The sequence below is a fragment of the Dendrobates tinctorius genome, unplaced genomic scaffold, assembly GCF_039654945.1.
Source record: "Dendrobates tinctorius isolate UK_male_01 unplaced genomic scaffold, ASM3965494v1 ptg000208l, whole genome shotgun sequence".
Taxonomy (NCBI): Eukaryota; Metazoa; Chordata; class Amphibia; order Anura; family Dendrobatidae; genus Dendrobates; species Dendrobates tinctorius.
The window spans coordinates 1,292,565-1,308,198 of record NW_027361875.1 but is presented as its reverse complement, the minus strand read 5'-3'; the positions used below and the strand labels follow the sequence as shown (position 1 = coordinate 1,308,198).

General features: G+C 44.1%; 1 protein-coding gene and 1 long non-coding RNA gene across 4 annotated transcripts in view; one reads left to right on the top strand and one right to left on the bottom strand.

Moving 5' to 3' along the window:
- Positions 1-7,031, bottom strand: part of SLC8A3 (solute carrier family 8 member A3) — a 463,850-nt gene extending 456,819 nt beyond the window's left edge. For all 3 annotated transcript variants that reach the window (XM_073554155.1, XM_073554156.1, XM_073554157.1), the window contains exon 1: positions 6,804-7,031. The gene's annotated coding sequence lies outside the window, so the exon portion shown is untranslated. The remainder of the gene's footprint in view (positions 1-6,803) is intronic.
- On the top strand, positions 1,191-7,406 carry LOC141058022 (uncharacterized). The gene is made up of 2 exons (XR_012222078.1): positions 1,191-1,297; positions 6,978-7,406. It is a non-coding gene; the product is annotated as an uncharacterized lncRNA (long non-coding RNA).
- Positions 7,407-15,634: the final 8,228 nt, after the last annotated feature.

Genomic DNA, 15,634 nt, shown 5'->3' with positions numbered 1-15,634 from the left:
CGCATCAATTGGCACAAAAAGGCCAAAATGCATTAAAATGATTGGGATGCTTATTTTAAGCGTTTGTGAAGCGTCTGATCCGGCACAAACGCTTCAAAAACGCTTAAAAAAACGCAACATGGGCACACAGCCTAAAGGTACTGTCACACTAAGCGATATCGCTATGTCTGATACTTACCTGCAATCCGCTCCCCCGCTGGTTATTGCTGATCGTGCGAGAACAGGCTGGACCGTTTCTCGTCGTCAGCTTCCTGCTGGGCTTCCTGTGGAGAGACGAGCGTGGACGCGGGCGGGAGGACATCAGGATCGCTTAGTGTAACAGGTAATTAGCGACCCCCCCCCCCCCCCCGTCCTCGTTGATGTCACTGGTGAGATCTGCCTGTGTGGCAGCTGATACTGCCACATAGTCAGACCCCCGGCCGTGCGTGCGCTTAAAAAGCGCTAATGTGAAACCACCCTTAGTTATCCCAGTTGACATCCAGGTCTAACAGTCAGGCTGTGTTCACACGTTGCGGTTTTTTTCGCGTTTTTCCCGCGGATTTACCAAAAAATCTGCTAAAAAAAAACGCCTAAAAGAAGCATCCCATTCATTTTAATGCATTTTGCACTTTTTGTGCATATTGATGCGTTTACCGCGAAAAAAACGCAGCATGCTCATTAATTTTGCGGTAAATTCCGCATTTCTGGCTATTTTCTATGTGTCTGGGGATGCCCCGGAAAAAATCGCGGGAAAAAAACATGCGTTTTCTGGGAAGGAGTCCGGTTTTCATGCAGAAATTTTCAGCATACATGTGTACATAGCCTCAGGGTTTGTGCACACGTTGCGGATTTTGCTGTGGAATTTTTCGCGCAGATTTGTCTAAATCCACAGGTCAAAAGACCTGCGGATTTTCTGCGGATTAGCCTGCGGTTTTCCCCTGCAGTTTGACACCTGATCATGGAGCTGGTGCCAAACAGCAGTGGAATCCGCACAAAGAATTGACATGCTGCGGTTTTGAAATCACAGCAAATCCGCAACGTGTGCACTGCGGTTTTCATTTTATATAGACTTATATGGTACTGTACACCACAGCAGAAACTGCTGCGGATCCGCAGCAGAATCCGCAACGTGTGCACACATCCTTAGGCAACAGGGAGCCAATTGTCAATCAGCATGATATTGGCAATTCCACCTTGTCAACATAGCACATCAGAAAAGAAGCCGCCGCTCTGACATGGAGCAGCTGAATTGCCGGCAGGAGCGGCGGTCTGTGACTGCTCGGTGACAGTGAAGTACGGCGCCGAGAACAACAGGCAAGTAGGTATCAATTAACTGCCTGTTAGTGCTTAGGTACGTTTTGTTTTTTTTGTTTACAAAGTCTCGGCTATCCCATTAGCTTTCCGACCACTGTAAATGTATCCAATGAGACTGGAGTCAAATATGCGCATTTCAGCGCAGTTATTGATGAAGATCGTTGAGCAGAACACAGGAGTGGATATAATTTTGTGTTTGGCCAAAAGAAAAGCCTCAGTCATTCATTTATAGTTCCCTTTTCAATGATGGCTAACGCTGGCTTTGTTAAAAAAAAAAAAAAAAACCTGCATGTGTGAATCCGGCTCTAGGGAATCTTGTGTTAATATCGGGTTCCGAAGAGCGTTGCTGCAAAAGTGTTTATTCTGTGCACCTAGGTCATCACAGCATTACACGGATACCCCATTGATGTACACTCAATAGATCTGCATGTCCTGCTGTTACCGTCATTAAAGCGAAATAAAATTAAAGAAGGAAAAAAAAGCCAATATATCTGTAGGGCCTTATTAAGACGTTGTCTTTGTGGTGTGTGTGATGTCAGTGGTGTCCACGGCCACGTTATATTCTCTGGGGCTACTAAGCTTTATCTCGCAGACCAATGGTCGGCATACGAGACGCGCAACATTTCCTGCTCTGGTCTGTTTTGCGGACAGAGCTTACCTATTCATGTGAACGTGTTTAAACACATTAAAGATGCTGTGGAACTGTGCACATTTTGGTGTTTTTTCACTATACAAATAATGCAATTGTATTTTTTTTTAAATACAGAATCCCAGTTTCTGTACTAAAAATGCATTTAAAAGAAAAAAAAAACTGTAAAATCTGGTTATAATAACACATCAAAGGGGAAAATGCGGCAAAAGTTCAATAGTCAAATAGGATTGCGATTGCATAATTTGGTGCAGATAAAAAATACAGCCAACAACACGGCCCTATTGTTCCAGATCTTCTACACATGGATCTGGCCTTATACTCATAAAGCCTGATTAATCGTGTACTTTTTTTTAAGTCACTTTTCCTTTTTGACTTGTGGTTTTTGCCAAAATCATCAAAATAGCGCACACGATTCCTGAACTTTGCAAAGCCCCAAATTGTCTTTCTCCCTGTAACCGCTTTTTATAACTTTTTAGCACAAAGTTGCACATTTCTCAAAAGGACTCAAAATCTGCATTTTTTTTTTTAACTGGCGTACATAAAATCGGTCCAAGGGGGAACTAGAGTAGAGTTGAGTCAAATTGTATTACTTTTTTTATTAAAAAAAAAAAGTCGAATGTCATGAATCTGTCTCAAACATCCAGAAAAACTGAATCAATATTAAAATCAGAAAACTAACTAAACAACAAAAGATAACTTGAATAAAGGCAAAAAATGGTTTGATAAATTTGGCGCAAATCAAAAAGTCACTAAATGAGAGGTATTCATGCCCCTCCTAAAAGATGACGGAAATACAATCATCAATCGCACCGAAACAATGAGAACCTTTAATATAAACCTATCTAAAAATGCTCAGAACATTGTATTGATGAAACTCCGCCACTTTTCTATGTAGATGAATCAAGTAGACACTAAAACAATTTTTCTTTTAAAAAAAAAAATATGGAAATGTATTTCAAAGAGAAGAAAGAGCAGATGGAGAAAAGTGGTATATTTTGCTCCTTTGTCACCCATTTCTTGGTTTATTAGTGCTACACAAGTTCAGAATTCTGGGGAGCTGCAGGGCATCACCAGTGGGCATCATCGAGTGAGCAGACCTTGCAGGCAATAGTGTTTGTTGAGGTTATTGCTCTGGTCAACAAGTAAACTTATGCTTTCAAAAGTTGCATATTTACCATAAATAATACCGCCATGGAACTTCTAAATACTGCATAGAGATATCATCAAAATAAAACTGCCATATAGTACTTACATAACAGTGCCTAAGGCTATGTGCACACGGTGCGGATTCTGCTGCGGATCCGAGGCGTTTCAGGCTCTGCGGATCCGCAGCAGATGTAGCTGCATTGTACAGTACCATTGTTTTCAATGGTAAACTGAAAAACGCTGTGCACATGCTGTGGATTTTTCTGCGTGGATTTGCTGCGGGTTCAAATCCTCAGCATGTCAATTCTTTGTGCGGAATCTGCAGCGGTTTCACACCTTCTCCATTGTAGATGTGTGAAACTGCAGGGCTAAACTGCAGGCTACTCCGCAGGTAAATCCGTACGGAAAAATCCGCAGTACCTAAAACTACGTGTGCACATAGCCTAATGTTTCCCCCACAATACTGCCATTCAGGGCCTACTGTAGACGAGACCTCTCATTATACAATGTCCACATATTACTGCATATAAAAATCAAAGACCACCATGAAGATGAGTAACAAGCAAGAGACAACCACATATATCTCTACTAGTGATGAGCGAAGGTGTTGGGATAAGGTGTTATCTGAGTATGCTCGGTGATAACAGTATTTTCGGCGTGCTTGAAAAATGTGTCCCCGTGACTGCACGTCTGACGGCTGTTAGACAGCCGCAATACATGCAGGGATTGCCTAACAAACAGGTAATCCCTGTATGTGCTGCAGCTGTCAAACAGCCGTGAGCCATGCAGCCGCGGGGACTCGAACATATTATTCGAGCACGCCGAAGACACTAGAGTTAGCACCGAGCTAACGATTACACCTTATCCCAGCACCTTCGCTCATCACTACTCTCTACCCAAGTGCACAAATATATGATAGAAATCAGCGCTGTGCCTACTACCAGAACAGACACCGGGACAATACATTTTTCCTTTCCGACCCAAATTTCTCCGAGGATTTCTCAAGGGACCATAAGAATTGGAGCCATGTATACAACCTGCTCAGTTTGCTCCCCCTTAAAACTAATTTTGCAGTGAGTACACCTCGCCATTTGTTGTTTTTTTTAACCCCTCCACTGCAAAGTGTAAGGCGTCATTCACACGTCAGTATGTTGCATCAGTGTTTGTATGCCAAAGCCATCGTTGGAACTTACCTAGAGAAACTTATCATTGAATGATTGTGTTTTGGAGACACTCCTGGTTTTGGCATACAAATACTGATGTGTGAACAAAGCCTAAGGAAAAGGATGCTTCTATTGATGGAAATCTCAAAAACATGAATTTTTACAGATTTTTTTTTTTGATTACCGGGTAATGCAATTCATGGACTAATACCATATCCTAACTATTCTACATCAATAATTCCCCAGACAGATGTGTGCTGACAGACCACAACATAGTTACGTTTTGAGGAGGCTCACACCACAGTATAAAAATATCAGGGTTTCACAGCCAGAAAACCCAGACGATTTTTTTTCTCACTTATCATCCGTATACAATCCATTTTTACAGCAGCGGCAATGAATCATCATATACACAACTGCAATCATAAAAAAATCGTATGGCATCCGATTTTTTTATTTTGAACACCCATAAACTTTAATGGCTGGGTCTCATTCGATATACGGAAGAAATTAGTGCATGCTGCCATTGCGCAGATTTAAAAAAAAAAAAAAAAAAAAAAAAATCGCTCATCTGTACTGCCCCACTCACTAACATTCGTCCGAGCGTCGCCCGTTATTTCCTCGGACAGCGCTCATACGGTCGTTTGAATAAGACGGCTGAAAAACACGGATTCCCTGAACTTGGATAAATCCACAATACCTTTTTTTCTACCCATAGATGAGGTCTCTTTGCCTCTGACCCCCCTCACTATGACCTCTTCAGGCATATTCCTACGACATGAAGAAGTTCTTTACAGAAGTGGTCTATTAGGTGATTACTTTAGGAGCAGTGAGCCATTTCGATTCTAATATTAGAGCATGGCAATAGCAGGGAAATCAAATTCCCAACCGCGTCCCCTGTGCATGCGGTCAGCAGAATACAGGTGCCGTTTATAGCAGTCTGGTTTCTGTGAATGAGAAGTTCAGGGGGCAGTGATGTGCTGAAAAGGATCCCACAGCCCCCCATAGACGTCCTTGCTGTCCTAATATATGGTAACATTATATGGGAGAATTGCGAAGGATGGGATCCCCTAACCAAATACCTCCAAAATCCTGACCTTAAATACACAATTTATTTCCCTCTCCCGTAAGATACGCCAGCATCGAAAATAGGAACAGAAACGTGCAATTTCGCCAACGGATTTATTCCAGCAACATCCACAGCGCCATGCAGACGCTACAGGAACGTCCCAGATCCCTTCAATTTATTGGGCCTGAAAACATTTTTCTGCTAGTCCTGGGATGTACCAATGCGTTAAAGGGTATCATCTGCTTTCTGCAAAAAAAAAACTGGGGCACACCTATCAGCCAAAATGGGCCAAAGGACTCACATCATGGAAAAAGAAGGACATTCTAAAACATTGTATCCCACCACTACATTATTTTCTGGATTACTAGAAGCAGAATTAGATTTTATTTTTATTGCTAAATCTGATAAGTGTATAGCTAACAACCAAGCTGGAAGGGTTGAAAGCCCCCACATCCAATATAGACCCCATTATGGCACAGTTATAGAAGTTTAATGCAGCAGTCACAATGGGTTCATCTCTCCCCACTGGCAAATACACTACTGTGAGATATATATATATATATATATATATATATATATATATATATATATTTATTTATTTTTTTTGTGATTCCTCATGCACATAACAATCTGGGACTGTTTGGAAGAAAAACTATTTGGGGCCTGTACTACATAAAATCAGAAGTGAATCAGTGCCAACATGGGCATATATAAAGGGTTAATATATGCCCAACATTGCACTGTAGCAGCAGTATTTTGTGCATGCCATCTTTCTCCTACCAATCTCAGCTTGATCTGAACCAGCCCAGCTAGCCAGGAGTTAACCCCTGATTTATGACCAGCAATAACTGGATGAAGGGTTAATGCCCCATCACTTGATAGATTAACAGTTCTATATCAGGAGCTGTGTGTCTTCACCCTCCCCTTGTTTTTTTTTTTTCTTGCCTAGCTACAGCAATTCAGGATGTTCAGCACTTGAAAGGTTAAGGCCCCCTTGAGCAATAACTAGAGCCCCCCCCCCCCAGCTCCAAAAGAGTTAATCCAAACTAGATTCTCCCATGCCTGATCTATGCACTGCAAATTCTCTCTCCCCCTACCTCCATCTACCTCCTGGCTTGCACTAATTAAATCAGTTATGCTACATATGAAGGGGGGGGGGCTCATTAACCCTTTGCAGGCCATATTCTCACTGCTCCTCTCCAAATACTGTCAATAGAGAGGTGAAAATCAGAGGAGAGCTGAGCCCCCATTGTCAGTCAGTCAACCAGCAGCTGGGTAATAATAGGAGGGATAATGTGCAGCCTTCAGCCAGCCAGAGCCATGACCCAGTGTATAGAGATGGAATGCTGTATACATATAGTGGCAGGCTGTATACATACACATAGCTCTGGGGGATCCTACAAAGCTAGAGCCCTCCACAGACTGCATGTCATCCATGGCTGTGATGGGGGGATCTGTGTGCCTGGAGCCTTCCACTTACCCCTATGGCAAGCCTTGCTTGGCTGGTGTTTTTGGTGTTGCTCCCCAATCCAGCTCCTCAGGGTTCTTGCATTGCATCTCCTGGTGAATCAGTGCCTGTATAGGGGGAGGGATCGTATGCATGTCACTCCAAATTGCCTTACTTGCTAAAAATTCTCTCTTCTCTCTTTTGCAGCTGTCAGGGCAAGCAGGGAAGTGCATGTGAAGATCCAACACAAGAGGAGGAAGAACAAGAGGAGGAAGAAGAAGAGGAGCTGCTGATGTCAATCCAATGCCATGCACTGTGTGTGGTGGGCAGGGGGGCACTGATCAGCCTGTCTCTTCTCATCCTTTCATTCCAAAAACTACATGGAGATATTAAGCAAAGTCTTCACTGTGGCAGAATCTCAGCAGCCATGTTCTGCAGACTTCCACTGGGGGAGCATCTAACAATTTTTCCATGCTCTGTATCAGAGATTGCTGAGGGACTGTGTCTAAAGAACCAATGCAACTTTCCTATTGCAATGTAACAAACCTTCAGGAAATCGTTTGGATTTGTTGTGTTTTTATAGTGTCTACTACAATATTTACCATGTAGAAAAAGAAATAAAGTACATTAGATACATTTTTTTTTTCTTTTGCACAGTCAAACCCACCCTAGACCTGGGGGTAGTAGAGTACCTTAGGTTAGGGTCCCTGAAATGGAGTCACATTTGGCACAGGCCCCCTGCAGGGGTATCCCTAGAGGTGGTAATTGCAGATACTATTCCTTTCATGTTGAATTGTAGAAGCTTTGCACCTAATCGACACCCGAATAAATGGCATTTGGATCTGAATCGGGATCATTTTGTATCAACTGAAAAAATTGAGGCGACTGCAACAAAAACGACTCCTTTATATTCACCTTGACAAGCACATGGCTCTGGCATCAGCACTGTTGTAGTGACTTCTATCTAGACCACATCCTCAAATGTCACTGGGGTCACCCGATTACTAGAAAGGGGGTCCCAAATGTGTGAATATAGCTGTAATGCACATGCATGACCCACGCCCCATTCACTTCTATTGAATGGGCAGACATAGACATTTTGTCAGTACAATTGAAGTCAATGGAGCAGTGATCAAGCTTTTAAAGTGGTTATGCAGGGCTGTATTATTATTTTTACCCAAGAACAGGGAGGTAGTTATAAATTACCTGCCTGTTGTGGTCAGCGCAGTTCTCTACCGGCACATAGCAGTCACAGACCGCTCCTGCCGGCGATACTGCAACTTCTGCTAACGTCACATCGACAGAGCAGCATCTTATCTTCCGCTCTGCTCTGTTGACGGAGCTAAACTTCTTATTGACATCCAGATCCCCAATGCCTAAAGGCCCCTTTACATTTAGCGATGCACCAGCGATCCCGACCACGATACGACCCGGTCAGGATCGCTGGTGCATCGCTAAATGGTCGCTAGTGAGCTGTCACACAGGCAGATCTCACCAGCGATGCAGCAGCGGTCGTTACCTACCTTTCAGACGCGGCGACTATGACGTCCTCTGTTTGCGTAGCTCGTCGGCGCCAGCAGGAAGTACCCGACGAGAAATGGACCCAGCCGATCTCGCGCGATCAGCGACAGACAGCGGGGGAGCCGGTCGGAGGTAAGTATCACACATAGCGATATCACTAGCAATATCGCTGCTGCGTCACAAAATCGGTGACGCTTTAGCGATATTGGTAGTGATATCGCTATGTGTAAAACCCCTTTAACTGTGGGGAGCTGGCTGTCAATCAGCATGACCTCAGTAGACACGTTACATTGATAGAGCAGTCCTTAAGAACAAGCCACTGCTCGGTTTAGGTGGAGCAGCAGAATCACCAGCAGGATGGAACAGGCAGGGCCTGGTATTTTTTTTAAATCCTAGTAAAAAAATAATTTAGTCCTGGATAACCCCTTTAAACCACAGGTCCATTCACACTGAGGACTCCTTTTCTAAAGAGGGGTGGTGGAACTCCCAGCCATCAGCTTATTGTCAAATGATTCAGTTGTCGCCATGCTGCAAAAAAAACGTACACTGCTTTAACAGAACTTGCCATACAGGTGAAACTCATTAAAACCGTAAAACAGCAGCAACTCATTGAAAAAAAACTGCATCGTGTAAATATATCCTAAGGTTGGCTTCACATATCAATGTCGTCCATACTCAGACCGCAAGGCACGGACTGTCGACAGGTGTCCTGACCCGAACTTGGCAGCACTCATAGGCATACTGTATGTGAGTCTGCCGAGCTCGGATGGGGAGACCTGCTGCCAGCCCGTATATTTCGGACCGCAAAACAGATGTGCGGTGTTAAACTAACATCTTGGGTTTAATCAAATTATGTGGGAATCTGCAGCTTCCCGGATAAACGTTATAGTAGCCATTCATCACACACTTTAACAGAAAGATCCTCATTTTGTCCCCATTGCCAGCCTAGAAGGGTAATGCTCAGGTCTCCATGTAGACTAATGGATTCATTCAGTAGGAGTCTCTTTCAACTTCTTTGCACCAATGATCTGTGAAAGGGGAAGATTAATATTCCTACTGCTCAATTTGCAGTTCCTGGTGCAAAAGATAAAATGAGAGTTCATGGTTTCTTCAGTGTAGGAGTTACAGGCTGGTCAAAAATCAATAAACACAAAAATAACCAGTAAAATAATTCCTGGAATTGTCTCTTATGCCAAACAGCAGTTCCTTAGTTGTGCTTTTTTCTGGGAAAGCTGGGTGACAGCCAATGTGGTTGCTATTAGGGTATGTGCACACGTTGCGGATTACCCTGCGGATTTTTCCTCGCGGATTTTGCTAAATCAGCAGGTAAAATGAAATGGGTTTTACCTGCGGATTTAGTGCAGATTGTCTGCGGATTTTAAGCAGATTTTATGCGAATTCCACATGCGTTTCTACACCTGCGGATTCCTATAATGGAACAGGTGTAAAACACTGCGGACTTCGCTCAAAGAATTGACATGCTGCGGAAATGAACCCGCATTGTTTATACTGTGGATTTTTCCGCAGCATGTGCACAGCGTTTTAAATTTTAGATTGACTTTAATGGTACTGTACACCGCAGCTGATTTTGCTGCGGATCCGTAGGACCAAATCCACTGCGGATCCACAGTAGAATCCGCAACGTGTGAACATACCCTTAGAATTTCCACAGGAATTTCTACACAACGTTGCCAGACTCTTGCATGGGAATAGTGGAGAGAGGATTTATAACGCCATAGCTGGGCAGATTTGCATCAGGCTCTGCTCTATTTGTGTTTTGTACTTTAACCACTTTTTATATGCATCCGTTTTTTTTTTTGTTTTTTTTTTAGGGTATGTGCAGTTGATCCGGAAGTAGCAGTGTAAAGTTGTACTAGCAGGAACGCGGGATGCAGTGACGGGACGCAGGCAGAGCAAGGGTTAACGGGTTTATTTACAGGGGAATGTACTCCAAGCAGGGAGTTAGGGATTGTAGGGTGGTGATAAGGAATGGGGCAGAACTGGGAGAGTGGCAAGGTAGGTCAGGAACGAACGAAAGTTCAGTAATAAAGAGGTAAAACTTATCAGTCTGTAGTCTTCTTGAGACTACGCTGAAACGCGTAGTCTGAGAGGCTAACCCCCCCTTCCCCTAATCTATTTATCTACTGTCCAGAAGTGTGGATTTATTTTATGATGGACTTTAATAATAAAAATCTTTGCTAATGCAAGGAAAAACTTTTTAAAATTTTGCATCCTGGATTTTGTCCGCTGGAGTTTAAAGTTACATTTTTTCATTTGAATTTTTCGTGGCTGGCTCCTGCTCTGGTCTCCGTGCAGACTTTCTCCTGGATTGATATTGGATCTCACACACCGGGGTGTACGGGTAAGGCCTCTTTCACACTTCAGTTTTTTGCATCAGTCAAAATCCGCCAAAAGGACGGATGGCGGATCCGTTTTAGTACTGATGACAACGGATGCCACCTGTCCATTTATCGGATCCGTCAAAAAAAACGAAGAATTTTAAAGGAATCGCAGCCTGGAAAAGGAGAGAGAGAGAGAGAAGAGAGAGACCGGCACCCAGAAAGTATTTCGGGTTAAATGAGTGCCTGGAGGATCCGCCAGAGAAAAAAACGTTGCAAGCTCCGTTTTGAAATCTTTGAGGATGGTGACGGACAGCAACTTTTGGCGGATCCGCAAAAAAAAAACTGATGCAACGGACGGCAATCCGTCACAATCCGCCATTAATGGAAGTCAATGGGGAAAAAAACGGATCCTCAAAAGAAAATTGAGGATCCGTTTTTTTCAAAACCTGGCGAATTGTGACTGATTGTAAAAAACTGAAGTGTGAAAGAGGCCTAAGCTGGCTTTGAAAATCTGGAGTTTTTTTGTAGTCTTCTTGGGTGCAGCTCCTCAGGGTTCCAACGGCAGCACCGACAACAGTGGCACGTGATGTCTCGGTTAGGTCTGTAACAGGCGGGGATCCAACGGTGGCACCGACAACAGCGGCGTGATGTCCTTTCCAGTGGGGCCAAGTAAATGACAATACCCCGTCTTCTGGTGACAGTGGTCGGTCTCCGGTACCTTCCACTGTCCCTAGTCCATATACTGTACTGGTTAAACAACAGTAAGGGCCACAGTCCTGTATGAGCCCAAAGTGGCTCTGCAAGTATACAAAGGCCAAGTCAAGTCACAAGTGTCTGGGGACGAGATTTACTAGCACAGTCAGGGTGTAGGTTACGGTCACGCTACCGGTCTCTTTCGGGGAGCACATGCACAGTACTCACGATCCTGAAGTGTCTGGCTCCTGGCTTTATGTTGGCCACTGGGCACACACTGCCCGTCTCTCTCTCTCTGGTCCGCGTGGTTGGCAGCAGGTGAAAGCGGTCGCTGGTCTGGGTGGGGTTGGTGCTCCCCAGATGGAGCACTTCTCTCGCTGATGCAACACCCAGCTCAGCTCTGCTCTTTGTGCACGGCACTGCACAGCTCTGCTTTGCTAACACGGCTCTGCATGGCTCCACTCTGCTGGCACGACTCTGCTCTGCACAGCTTTCTCTGCAGGCGACGGGGGCTCTTTCTATATGGTCCATCGCCATGCTGGTACTCTCTGGTGGGGGAAGCAGAGCGCTTCTCACCGCTCTATGCACTGCTCTCCGCCGACGCCAGACTGCCCCGCTTTGCCTCTTTTTCCTTTTATGCCTCTGCTGCTGTGCGCCCTTTTCTGGCTCCCCCCACCTCTCTGGGTCAGCAGGATGCTCTCTCTCTCTCCTCCTTCCCTCCTGCAGCAGGGGAAGGTCCGCCCCACTCAGGCTTCCCCCCGGGAACAAAGGATGCAGCCTTTCTAGTTCCAGACCCGGCATGCAGGTACCCGTGGTCCGGACTATCTCCTTACAGCAGTGCATGTTCGCTACATCCAAAGCGCTGCCATCTATTGAACGCAGGTGAATCCTCATGTGATCACTGAATCGTGCGGATTCACAGTGTCAAATACATTGTATGGGTGAGATTTATCTTGAGGAGATGAGATATTGACATGCTGCAGTCTGGAGAGACATGCCGCATGTCCGTCTCCACTGGTGAGCCGTGGGCGTCTGTGTAGGCATAGTGGGCATGGGATTTCTTGAAATCCCATCCACTCTGCTGTAACTTCTGGAGGCTGCGGGTTGGACGCTGCGCAAGTACGCAGCGTCCAACCCGCAGCGATTACTGATCTTGTGCACATACTCTTAGAGGACTGTTATAGGTTGAAAAAATTCATAGGTCCATCCATTTACATAGTAACATAGTAACGTAGTTAGTAAGGCCGAAAAAAGACAGTCCATCCAGTTCAGCCTATAAAATTCTGTCAGAATAAATCCCCAGATCTACGTACTTCTAAAGAACCTAACAATAACTGTAAGATACAATATTGTTACGCTCCAGGAAGACATCCAAGCCTCTCTTGAACCCTTCGACTGAGTTCACCATCACCACCTCCTCAGGTAGGGAATTCCAGATTCTCACTGCCCTAACAGTAAAGAATCCTTTTCTCCTCCAGACACAGAGAATGCCCCCTTGTGACTGTCACCTTCCTTGGTATAAACAGATCCTCGGAGAGATATTTGTATTGTCCCCTTATATACTTATACATGGTTATTAGATCGCCCCTCAGTCGTCTTTTTTCTAGACTAAATAATCCTAATTTTGCTAATCTCTCTGGGTATTGTAGTTCCCCCATCCCCTTTATTAATTTTGTTGCCCTCCTTTGTACCCGCTCTAGTTCCATTATATCCTTCCTGAGCACCGGTGCCCAAAACTGTACACAGTACTCCATGTACGTTCTGACCAGGCATTTGTACAGAGGCAGTATAATGCTCTCATCATGTGTATCCAGACCTCTTTTAATGCACCCCATGATCCTGTTTGCCTTGGCAGCCGCTGCCTGGCACTGGCTGCTACAGGTAAGTTAACTAGGATCCCCAAGTCCTTCTCCATGTCAGATTTACCCAGAGGTTTACCGTTCAGTGTGTAATGGTGATATTGATTCCTTCTTCCCATGTGTATAACTTTACATTTATCATTGCTAAACTGCATCTGCCACATTTCGGCCCAAGTTCCCAACTTATCCAGATCCATCTGTAGCAGAATACTATCTTCTCTTGTATTGACTGCTTTACATAGTTTTGTATCATCTGCAAATATCGATATTTTACTGTGCAAACCTTCTACCAGATCGTTAATAAATATGTTGAAGAGAATAGGTCCCAACACCAACCCCTGCGGTATACCACTGGTCACAGCGACCCAGTTAGAGAATATACCATTTATAACCACCCATTTACACACATTTTCCCCCAGACCCCGCATTCTCATTTTGTGTACCAACCTCCTGTTTGGCAGAGTATCAAACGTTTTGGAAAAATCAAGATATACCATATCCAATGACTCACCTTGGTCCAGTCTATAGCTTACCTCTTCATAAAAACTGATTAGAATGGTTTGACAGGAGCGATTCCTCATAAACCCATGCTGATATGGGGTTAAACAGTTATTCTCATTGAGATAATCCAGAATAACATCCCTCAGAAATCCTTCAAATATTTTACCAACAATAGAGATTAGACTTACTGGCCTATAATTTCCAGGTTCACTTTTAGAGCCCTTTTTGAATATTGGTACCACATTTGCTATGCGCCAGTCCCGTGGAACAGACCCCGTCGCTATAGAGTCTCTAAATACAGTGGGGCAAAAAAGTATTTAGTCAGTCAGCAATAGTGCAAGTTCCACCACTTAAAAAGATGAGAGGCATCTGTAATTTACATCATAGGTAGACCTCAACTATGGGAGACAAACTGAGAAAAAAAAAATCCAGAAAATCACATTGTCTGTTTTTTTTCATTTTATTTGCATATTATGGTGGAAAATAAGTATTTGGTCAGAAACAAGCAATCAAGATTTCTGGCTCTCACAGACCTGTAACTTCTTCTTTAAGAGTCTCCTCTTTCCTCCACTCATTACCTGTAGTAATGGCACCTGTTTAAACTTGTTATCAGTATAAAAAGACACCTGTGCACACCCTCAAACAGTCTGACTCCAAACTCCACTATGGTGAAGACCAAAGAGCTGTCAAAGGACACCAGAAACAAAATTGTAGCCCTGCACCAGGCTGGGAAGACTGAATCTGCAATAGCCAACCAGCTTGGAGTGAAGAAATCAACTGTGGGAGCAATAATTAGAAAATGGAAGACATACAAGACCACTGATAATCTCCCTCGATCTGGTGCTCCACGCAAAATCTCACCCCGTGGGGTCAGAATGATCACAAGAACGGTGAGCAAAAATCCCAGAACCACACGGGGGGACCTAGTGAATGAACTGCAGAGAGCTGGGACCAATGTAACAAGGCCTACCATAAGTAACACACTACGCCACCATGGACTCAGATCCTGCAGTGCCAGACGTGTCCCACTGCTTAAGCCTGTACATGTCCGGGCCCGTCAGAAGTTTGCTAGAGAGCATTTGGATGATCCAGAGGAGTTTTGGGAGAATGTCCTATGGTCTGATGAAACCAAACTGGAACTGTTTTGTAGAAACACAACTTGTCGTGTTTGGAGGAAAAAGAATACTGAGTTGCATCCATCAAACACCATACCTACTGTAAAGCATGGTGGTGGAAACATCATGCTTTGGGGCTGTTTCTCTGCAAAGGGGCCAGGACGACTGATCCGGGTACATGAAAGAATGAATGGGGACATGTATCGTGAGATTTTGAGTGCAAACCTCCTTCCATCAGCAAGGGCATTGAATATGAAATGTGGCTGGGTCTTTCAACATGACAATGATCCAAAGCACACCGCTAGGGCAACGAAGGAGTGGCTTCGTAAGAAGCATTTCAAGGTCCTGGAGTGGCCTAACCAGTCTCCAGATCTCAACCCTATAGAAAACCTTTGGAGGGAGTTGAAAGTCCGTGTTGCTAAGCGAAAAGCCAAAAACATCACTGCTCTAGAGGAGATCTGCATGGAGGAATGCGCCAACATACCAACAACAGTGTGTGGCAACCTTGTGAAGACTTACAGAAAACGTTTGAGCTCTGTCATTGCCAACAAAGGATATATCACAAAGTATTGAGATGAAATTTTGTTTCTGACCAAATACTTATTTTCCACCATAATGTGCAAATAAAATGAAAAAAAAACAGACAATGTGATTTTCTGGATTTTTTTTTCTCAGTTTGTCTCCCATAGTTGAGGTCTACCTATGATGTAAATTACAGACGCCTCTCATCTTTTTAAGTGGTGGAACTTGCACTATTGCTGACTGACTAAATACTTTTTTGCCCCACTGTATAAGAAATAATGGTTTGTCTATTACATTACTTAGTTCTCTTA